Source organism: Belonocnema kinseyi, chromosome 8 (genome assembly GCF_010883055.1).
Source record: "Belonocnema kinseyi isolate 2016_QV_RU_SX_M_011 chromosome 8, B_treatae_v1, whole genome shotgun sequence".
In the NCBI taxonomy this organism is placed as follows: Eukaryota; Metazoa; Arthropoda; class Insecta; order Hymenoptera; family Cynipidae; genus Belonocnema; species Belonocnema kinseyi.
This window is the reverse complement of record NC_046664.1, coordinates 133,058,116-133,068,539: the sequence shown is the minus strand read 5'-3', so window position 1 is coordinate 133,068,539 and position 10,424 is coordinate 133,058,116. Positions and strand designations below refer to the sequence as shown.

The window sequence follows — 10,424 nt, the reverse complement described above, 5'->3', positions numbered from 1 at the left end:
GTACATATTTATGCCCTTCCTTTTCCCTTCCTACCAGTTTATCACTAGCTACTACCTCCCTTCCTCTGCTGCTTTTTTTTACCTTTTCAATGTACATAGATAGATAAACATTTATCTTTTGGCCTGTCAGCCTTAAAAATTGATTATCTTACACTTCCATTTTGTACAGAATTTTCTTACAACAACCTCTTAAAAACTAACATCCAGACACAAATTATCCCTAAGCCGCTTACTTTTATAACCTAGCCTTCTTCGCTTCATCACGCCTCGTACGCATGTCGCTACTTCCTCGTTTTGCCTCGCATTGCCAGTCTCTGCCTCCGCGACCAATAACTAAAACTTCTCTACTATTTACAATATTTACCATTTTTTTACACCTACTTCCTCTCCTATTTACAATCTTTCCTTGTTCATTCCTCTTCCTCCTTCGTTCTCCTCTTCTCCATCTTACCCAACACCCCCTTTATCCCTGCTACTGCCCTTTTTCCCCACATTTTTACGACAATACCCTTTATCCTCATCTCCCTCCTTTCCACCTCGTCACACTCTTCCAACCAGAACTACACTTTTGCATTCACACCTCATACAATTCGCACAACCTCTTCTCTATAGAAAGCCAGAACCTATTATAATCATGCATGCAACCGCATATCATCCTCGCTATATCCTTTAGTGCCTTTCCGATCTCTGCTAGCAGAACTATCTCATCTGTATATGCGAGTGACTATGTCCTGACTCCTCCTACTCTCACTCTTTCCACCACTCCGGCCTCTAGCTTAGTTCCCATATCCGCGATGAAAGTTGCAAAAAGCTTTGGGCTAAGCGGACACTCTTGCATCAACCCGCAATCCATCTAGAAACGCTCTTAGATTTCCTGCCCTGCTCTCACCCTATCCTTCTCTGCTCATATACCTTCCTTGGTTCTTCGATCAGGTTTCTCTCTACTCCTCTCTCTTCCATGGCCTTCCACAACCTCCTTTTATTAACCAACGGGGATGCGCCTTTTAGATTTACAAAAAATGCTTACACGTTCGCACCCTTTTTACTAATTCGCTATGCACCAAGTTCTGCAAGACGTTAATATTGTTGATAGTACTCCTTCCATTCCTAAAGTCTGCCTGTGTCTCTGGTAGTATTCCTTTCCCCTCAATAGCCTTCCGCAGCCTATCTGCCAACAACATCGTATATATTTTGTACGTCGTATTCATTAGCGTAATTTCTCTAGAATTTTCCTGCCTCTCAGAAATTTTTTTCCCCTGCCTGTCAATCCCTTTTTCATACTGTGGTATAATCAACCCCTCCCTCCAACCATTTGGGAATCCCTCCCCTTTCATACTTTTTCGAAGACCTACTTCCACCTCTCCCTAACATCTTCTGTGCCAAACAGACATGCTTCGTTTTCTATCCTGTCCAGCCCTGCTGCCGTAGACCTTTTCAACTTCTTTATCTGCTTCTCTATCTCCTCGCCATTCAGCTCTTTTGCATCTACCTCCCTCGATTTTCTAATTCATATACCTATCAATTATCCTTCACGTGTCCCCTTGTGTCTTAACACTTCAGAACTGCTTTTCCAGACCTTTTACCTTTGCCTTCTCTTTATTCTTATACATCACCCTAAGCTCCTTCCTTACTTCTACGTACTCCTCATTTTTCGCAGTTTCTTTTTTCAACTTCTTGTACATCCTTTTTATCTTTCTCTACATCATTTTACATCCCCCTTCTCACCACGGCTTCACCATCTCCTTCTACTTTCTAAGTATTTTCATTTGCATCCACCCTTTCACTTTCTCTTTCAGATCCTCCCATAACTGTTCCACCTGTCTCCTCTCACCTTTGCATATTCATGATCACTTAGCCTTATCACCGATACACCCATCTTACTCTTATACGGGTATTCTCCCTCTTCGTCCACTGTTATCATTCCATTCGCCATCGCCCAGCCTCTATCCTCCACCCAGTCTCTTAGAATGACTCCCTCCTTATTTATTATTTGATCCTTCGATTTCCTTCCGAAGCTCTCCCCTTCTCTGTACAAGCCTACATCCTAATTGTATGCGGTCACAAACGTATGCGTTATCCCTCCTATCTTCACTGCCCTCATACTAACTGTAAAACAAATCCCCATGCGCTTCCTTCAGCACCTCCTTCTCCTCGTTCCATGCCCACATCCTCTAATCTGCTTTTATTTTCCGATACCCTACCTTCGCCATTCTTCCTTCAGTTCTCTCCCTGCTAGCCTTGTCGTTTAGTACGTTTAGCATTCTCTACACATCCTATTTCTTCCTCGTCAAATCTTGATCGATGATAGCCTTCTTATCCTTTATCCTACTTTTGTTTTGCATTACCACCCACTTTTCTTTCCAGCTCTTCAATTTCACAACTGCCACTTTATTCTCCTTTCTTTTCTCCAGCCTAACTTTCCCTACCTTGCCTTTAACTCACCCTAAGCTCTGTAGCAGCGCTTTTAGACCATCCCTTTTTCCCTGCTCTTTATCATTATTCCTCGTATTACAATATTATTTCTCCTATCTGCCCTTTTTTTTCTCTCAATTCTCAACTTCATTGCCCTTATCCTTACCTTATTTCCTCTCTCATTGGTACACCTATACCCTCCCAATTTCTTTTCATCATATACTATACACTCTCCCAAATAAATTTCTTCATGTCCTCCTTCTGTCAACTACTTCCATTTCTCGAACTGGCTTCCACCTTTTCAAGCCTTTTCTCCGCCTTTCCCTTCAACACCCTAATCTCTTCTTCCATCTGCTTCGTTTTTTCTTCTTCTCCTTGCTTACTGGTACCACCACCTTCTGCAATCTTCTTATTTCTCCCTCGCCACTTTTTCCTCCTTTTCCTACTTATCCTCTCTTACCCTTAATCCCTCCCTCATATTTTCCATCTGCTCCATAGCCTCGCTTATGTCTTCCATAAACCCTCTGACCACACCCATCAGCACCCCGAGAACCTCTTTCTCCTCCTGCCAATCAATTTTGATGGGAGGGGGGGGGGTACCTACGTGTTTGTACGCTTTTTTAAAAGGACTCCCTATCTAGTTTTTCTCTGGATTCTCCCAGTATCTCACCCACCCAGGATCCCACCAGTATCTTTGAACCCTCTCTCATTTTTCTCTAGGTCTCACCGCTTATCTTACCTTATCAGACACTCCGTTAAGTTTTTTTAGGATTGTGCCTACTCCTTCTTTTTCTAAATTTTCTGAAAATTTTTTCTCCCCCTCCTTCCTCAGCTACCAAATTTCAATTTCCTTTCCATCTTTATTTCCTTCTTCACCCTACCACGCTCTGGACATCAAACAATCAACATCAGGTTCCTTATTCTTTCTTGTGTCAGAATGTAGTAGTCCATTTCCTTATTGTTCGCCACCCATCCACCCACTCCCCCCTCTTTTCCTGTTCTCCTGTACACGCGTACAACGTCTTACTATTATTCTTTTCACCATTGCTCCGTGCCCTCCTTCCACATACTCTCCATTTTCTTTCTCCGCAACCACTTCTTTTCTTACCCCTGACACATTGCCACCCATTTATCTTCCTTTCATATGGTTCTTTCTCACTGATTGCATTTTTCGCACGCATGCTTTCGGTACCAATCTTTCCATTCCTTTGAAATCTTTATCGTCTACCCAAGTTTCACTCATCATTATGACGGACTATTTTGTCAATTCGCGCCATAAACGTTTACCCTATTTTTTTATTCCTGAGAAATTTCAGGACACCACTTTCGTATGTGTCTATCTTCTCCCCTCGTTCTTATCTTTTGCTCTTTTTTTTATTTTTTAAACCCCGATGCGTTTCCTTCATTCATATTGCCCTGTTCTTTTTCCTTCTCCTTTCCTTGCCTTCTCAATTCTTCTATTTTTTCGTCCTAGATCCAAATCTCTCTGCTTAGCCAAATTCTATCTCCCCCTATTATTAACCTTTCCTTTTTATCTAACGGAAATTACTTAATTAACAACAAACTTGAAAATTTTTGTTGCTAAACTTTTCCATAATACCATTTCTTCTAAGACTTTGAAATTCATTTTAAAAAAGTCATAATTCAATGTAAAAAATTAATAAAAATCATTTATTACTGGGTTAGAGCATTACAATTTTTTTAAATAATGTTATAAGCAAATTAATTTTAAAAAGTCACTTTTTCGTGATTTGCAATTGTTTGATCTTTATGTTTATAAACAATTAATTTTTCTATATCAGGAACAGGAAGAGAAAAATCGTTAGAAATAATGAATAGTTCAAGTTTTATTTTAAGCATAGAATTTGGCAGACTAAGAATAATTTTGAGAACCACACAGATCACTCACTCGTTTATGTAGTCATTTTTGTAAGATGTAAGATTTAATGTCTTTATTCAGTTAATCACTTTACTGATCCGAGAATATCGGGCAACGATCTGCCGCGATTTACTGCTGCTGACACACAGTTTTTCTCAAGCGACAAGACTATCATCACACACTCAAACTGAGAAATCACGTGACTTTAAACATTCCTTTAAATAATAAGGAAACTGAAAATAGCTTTAAAATAGGCGATGTCGATGAATTTAATCATTTTCAGTCGCAGAAAATCCCATAAAGACGAAACATTACAACTTTAAACAGCAATGATTAGCTAATGTTTACCCATAGCTTTTGTATCAAAAATTCAGTGATTAGAGTTTATCCACAATGTGAAATTTCTTCGACCGTTATTATCATTAATAAGAGAATGCGTTTTATTCTGGTCATGCGGTCCAATACAAATACTAATGGATTCAGATATCAATGAATCTTTATTTGTCAATTTTAAAAGATATACCAACGTACGTTTCGACCCACTTGCAGGTCTTCTTCAAGGTAATACATCGCCTAATTTAAAATGTTTTAACAATATGTAATACATTGGAAAGAATTAACAAATTCTATTTAAAAAATTGTATTCTGTAGAAATTTACTTGCCAACTTTGATATGAAAATCCAAAAACAAGACATTTCAATTGTACTTTAGTGATTAGTCCTTACAAAGGAGCATACTTTTGATGTGAGCCAAATTCTATCAATTTCGCTAATTGATAGAAGTTAAAATTTCTTTTATATATACATCATTTGAAAAAGTTTCCTTTTTTCAATAAACGCACACAAAAACCTTGGATTTGAAGCCTTCAAAATTTTATTATTATTATTATTATTATTATTATTTGGAAGGACAAACATGGACTAACGAATACATTAGAAATAAAGTCAATTTACATGAGTAATTAGGAAACGTCGATTTTTAAATGGAGAATTTAATTGAAAGTGCGCCAAAGTAAATTGAGTTGAAAAATTGAAAAAAAATTTTAAATAATTTACATATAAATCATTTTTTATAAAATAGTCAAGTAAATTTTATTTACATTTAATATTTCAGTTTTCAAATTGATGGAATTTTTCATAAATTTATTTATGAAAATAGACTCTAATATGCTTCTTTTTTGAGTATTGTGTTCACGAGCTACAATTTTTTTATTATTAATTTCAAAATCAAAATAGTGATCAAATTGCCATGCATGTTGTGACAAAACAGTATTTTGATTGCCTAATTCACAATCCCGCTTGTGTTCATAAATACGGGTCTTTAAGCTCCTACCCGTCTCACCAATATAAATATTATTGAAACATTTACAGTTAATTAAATATACTAAACCAGGTAAGTTTTCTTTACTATAAATTTCATGGGTTCTTTCTTTAATGATTTTGTTTAATAATTGGAGTGCGTAATTATTTTGTAAAAGAGTAATTTTTAGTTGATCTAAATTTTCTTTGCGGAATTGAATATCACCTAATTTAACACATATATCAATAAGACCTTTAATTAGAGTAGGAACAATTGACGGAGCGGATGCTATAAGCACCTTAGCGCTCAAACACACGAAGAATTATTGTCTGCTGAGCAAATTTTCAAAATTGTTCAAATTTCAGTGTTGACCATCAATACTTGTAGACTATTTTATTGTGCATCTTTTTTGAACGTCAAACAAATTCGAAGTTTTTTTCGTTTTTTAGTTATTTAAGGAAAACAACAATTTTCAACGAAAAAAGAATCAATACTTTCTTGCATTCAACTCGCCAGATTTTTGTCGGGAATTGATCTTTTTTCTTGAAAATTGTATGTAACATTCTTCAACATATTCTACGACTGTTAGAGTGTTTATCTTATTATAAAAAACATTTTAGAGCTGTTTAGTGAATTTACAAAAATATTTTCTTCAAAATCTGGGATGCATGTATATAAACGAGAAAGTTGTGTAAGGAAGTTTCGAATTTGGACAACTTTCAGTGAGAAAAGTCTTCCTTAGTCATTGACATCTGAATCCATTTGTATTTGTGTTGGATCATATGACCAGAATAAAACGCATTCTCTCATAGCTTTTGTATCAACATAAAATTTTTCGCCTAAGACTCCTTGCAATCATATTTTTCACACTGACCAAAAAATGTTGATTATTTAAACCAATTTTGTAAGCGAATGCACATTTTGCCCATTTTATGATGAAAAGGCTTAATTGTTTTGCGGAATCAGCTTAAAATGATTAGCCTAAGACTCCTTGCTATCATTTTTTTATATTCATTCAAAATTGTTAATTATGTAAACAATTCTCATAAACAAATGCACATTTTGAAAATTTTATGATGAAAAGGTTTGGTTTTTTACAGAAGTAATTTAAAATGTTTTGCCTAAGACTCCTTTCTATCATATTTTTTATAGTGACCAAAAAATGTTAATTATTTAAACAATTTCCATAAAGAAATGCGCGTTTTGACCTTTTTTTTCATTAATAGGCTTGATTTTTCGGAACTGATTCGAAACATCTTTCAAAAAAATCTATGCTATCATAATTTTAATAGTGACAGAAAATGATAATTGAAAAACGTTGGAATTTCTATTGACTACTGGTCATAATTTATTAGAACTGATTTAGAGGTCCCTCAAATCATAAAGGCCGACGTTTCGACTATACTTCGGTAGTTCTCTTCAAGGCAGAAATAGTAGTATAACATAACCTATAAAATTACAATATAGTTTTTCGAGATTATTATTGCATATAAAATTACACTTGTTCAAAGTTCGTTGATTAAATTAAAATTGTGAACATTATATATATCGAATGTGTGAGAGTAAACATACCTACACTTTATATGAAATATTGGTTTAAATGTAGATAAGTCAATCATGATTAAATGAGTTATAGGGTAGGGGGGGGGGCAGCGCCAACCAGCTAACAGTCATTGATTTTTTTAAAGGTAATAAAATGTTGAATTGATCCAGTTTTTTCTCATTTCGAGTTCTATATTATTTTATAACATGTTTCTACAAGTATTAATCCCATGAAAAAACAATGATTTGGTAATTTAATTATTTCTGACATAATGTCGCTTTTTATGGAAATCCAAATATTTAAAGATAAGAAAATATGATGCTTTGTTTCTGTGTTATTGTATGTACTGGAAAAATTACCTTTAAAGATATCCAACAAAAAGAATAAGTTATTTTGAATAAAAATAGATATCGCTGTAATATAACCACTTATTCGTTGACATTCTACTAGAAACGGACTTTACGCAATGTTTCTACTGTACCAATACAAGAAAACTGCACCTCTGGCCAAGCAGCACTTATTTATGAGATTTATTATATTTTGGACTTGAATTACGTCTAATTAATGTAATTATATTGTGTGATATTGTTTTATCTGTCAAAATATTAAATTTTTATACTGTAATTATTGTCAATAAATTTGAAAACTTTATATTTCTGTCAGCGAAACTTCCATTCTTTCGTGGTAAAAACTGTTTTCTGTGTAATTTTTCTTTTACAACGTCAATTTTCAAGATTTTTGTAAGTAACACTATTCCCCTAATAAAGTAGATTTATTTTATGCAAAGTAGAACTAAAATTGTTAAATAATAGCCATGCTATAAGGAAAATCACATTTGCTTTACTGGTTGGCGCTGCCCCTCCTTACCCTACTTTAGGTATACATTAGGTATTTCCGACTTTTACCATATAGTAGACACATTATTTAAATAAATTAATATAAATAAAAACATTTTAAACCTCCGTTCATTCTGTGTCAATACCATAGGCGAAGCGCGAGGGCACATACTTAGAGTACATGACAATTTACGGTAACTTAAAAATATATGATGATTTACCAATTTTTATCGATTTGTGGATATTACTAAACTATTATAGATGATAATCTTTTGTAATAAGCGGGTTCTTTATTGAAAATACTGTAGTTTTCTTTATCAAAATTGTGTTTGAATTCTACTGAATGTTTAGATAAAGCGTTTTAAAAAAATAAGATTAATACAGTCTCTCCTGTGTTCTTTTATTTTTGTCAGCATGTATCTCTTAGATTGCCCAATGCAATGTTTGCCACAGTTCTTAGGCATAACTTTATGTAAAGTATTAATAGATTTTTCAATAGATGTTAAATTCTTTTGGTTACTAAAGCATTTTAAAGCATCTCTTATTCACTTGAAAACTGCCTTGTGGTTGTACTTTTTAAGGAATTTACTGAAAAATTTTGAAACTAATGGACAGTATGGAAGAACTGCAACCTGATCTAGATTCTGATCGTAGTTTTGGACATTGTTGTTGACATTATTATTATTATTATTATTATTTATATGTAGAGTGCGTAGACGACGTTCTATCTGTCTTGTAATGAAATCATTTTTGAACCGTTATATTGAAGAGTTTTTGTTACTATCTCCAAATTGTTGTCATGGAAGGAAGGATTTGCACGTTTTGTTACTGTATCAACTAAGCTATTTATGAAGCTAATTTTATATGGAGGGTAAGTTATAGATCTAAAATTGGTGTACCGACCAGACCAGGTATCTTTCCTAAACCAGTTGATTATAATCTCATTATTGTGGTGAGTAATAGAAATGTCAAGAAAATTGATACTTTTATTGGTTTCACGTTCTATGGTAAACTGTCCTCTACTATGATAATTGTTAAACATGTCTTTAAAGTCATTAATATAGTCATTGTGGAAGCAAGCTAGGATGTCATCCACATACCTATAAAAGATTAAAGTTTTTTGTGGTGATAAGCTATTTAAAACCTACGATTCTAGTTCTTCCATTACAAGATTAGAAACGGCCGCAGACATCGGAGAACCCATGAGGACAACGAAAATCCGTTTATAATATTTTCCTGGAAAAGAACACTACGCATTAGTTAGGCACAATTTTTAAATCTTTGAGAAAAATTCGAAAGGTAGTTTAGTGTGTAACTTTATTTTTTGCCAATTCTTTTCAACTGCATTTAAGACCAAATCATATGGTATATTGGTAAACAAGGCTTGGCATTGGATTTTCAGGCACTCCTTAACCCATTAATGTCCATGAGTCGTATTTGCAGACTGAAAACATGCCTTCTTTAAAACTCTGCAGCCACCGTTCCAACAGAGCGAACAGAGTGTGCCGTATGGCGGAGAACAGATAAGGAAATTTTGGAAATTTTTTGAAAGAGTTGTGTTAATCAGGTCAATACAAAGCACAATACAAAAAGTCACTAAATTTTATCGATGGAAACGAATTTTAGCCGTTAATGGGTTACAGAACATAAAGATATCATCATTACTCACGCCGACAAGCGCAATGTCACTGTAATTATGGATCAAAATGATTACACAACTAAATCTTTCTCGTTGCTTAATGGCACATATACTTATTCTAAATTGAAAAGAAATTCAACAAATAGTGTACAAGCAGAAATCAACTCTCTAATAGATGATATATTAACACTTGGCTTTATAAACTCAAACATCGCTAGGTCTCTTAAATCTACTCATGGTCTTCCACCAAAATTTTACCGTCGTTCCCAAAATACATAAGACAGGCTGCCTTTTGAGATCTGTAACATCTTTTATTGATTCTCCTTTATATTCCGTCTCAAAATATATGAGTCTTCCTATTAAGTGTATTTCAGGAAAAACATCAAGACATTTGAAAGATAGTTGACAATTTTTTAAAATATCCACAAATTTACAATTCCTGATATTTTGAAAGTTTCTCACTAGACGTTAAGGCCTTGTTTACGAACATATCACATGATTTGGTTTTAAAACGCAGTTGCAAATAATTGGCAAAAAATGAAGTTACACACTAAACTATCATTCGTATTTTTTTTAAAGATTTAAAAATTTTGTTTAACTAATGTGTATCTTTCTTTTCAAGGAAAATATTATAAAAAGATTATTTATAATATTATAAATATATAAGATATTATTTCTGATCTTGTAATGGAAGAACTAGAATCGGAGGTTTTAAATACAGTCTGTCAAGTTAAAGCGTGGGTAACTTTTTTGGTAAAATATTTTATTTAAACGCATGTTTCTACATGGAATTACATTTTTCAAGGTGTCGAGCA

At 34.0% G+C, this 10,424-nt stretch overlaps 1 protein-coding gene across 2 annotated transcripts in view; it reads right to left on the bottom strand.

Annotated features, from left to right (window-relative positions):
- LOC117177735 (protein NDRG3-like) overlaps positions 1 to 10,424 on the bottom strand; it is a 443,874-nt gene that overhangs the window by 111,453 nt on the left and 321,997 nt on the right. The gene's annotated exons all lie outside the window — the stretch shown is intronic.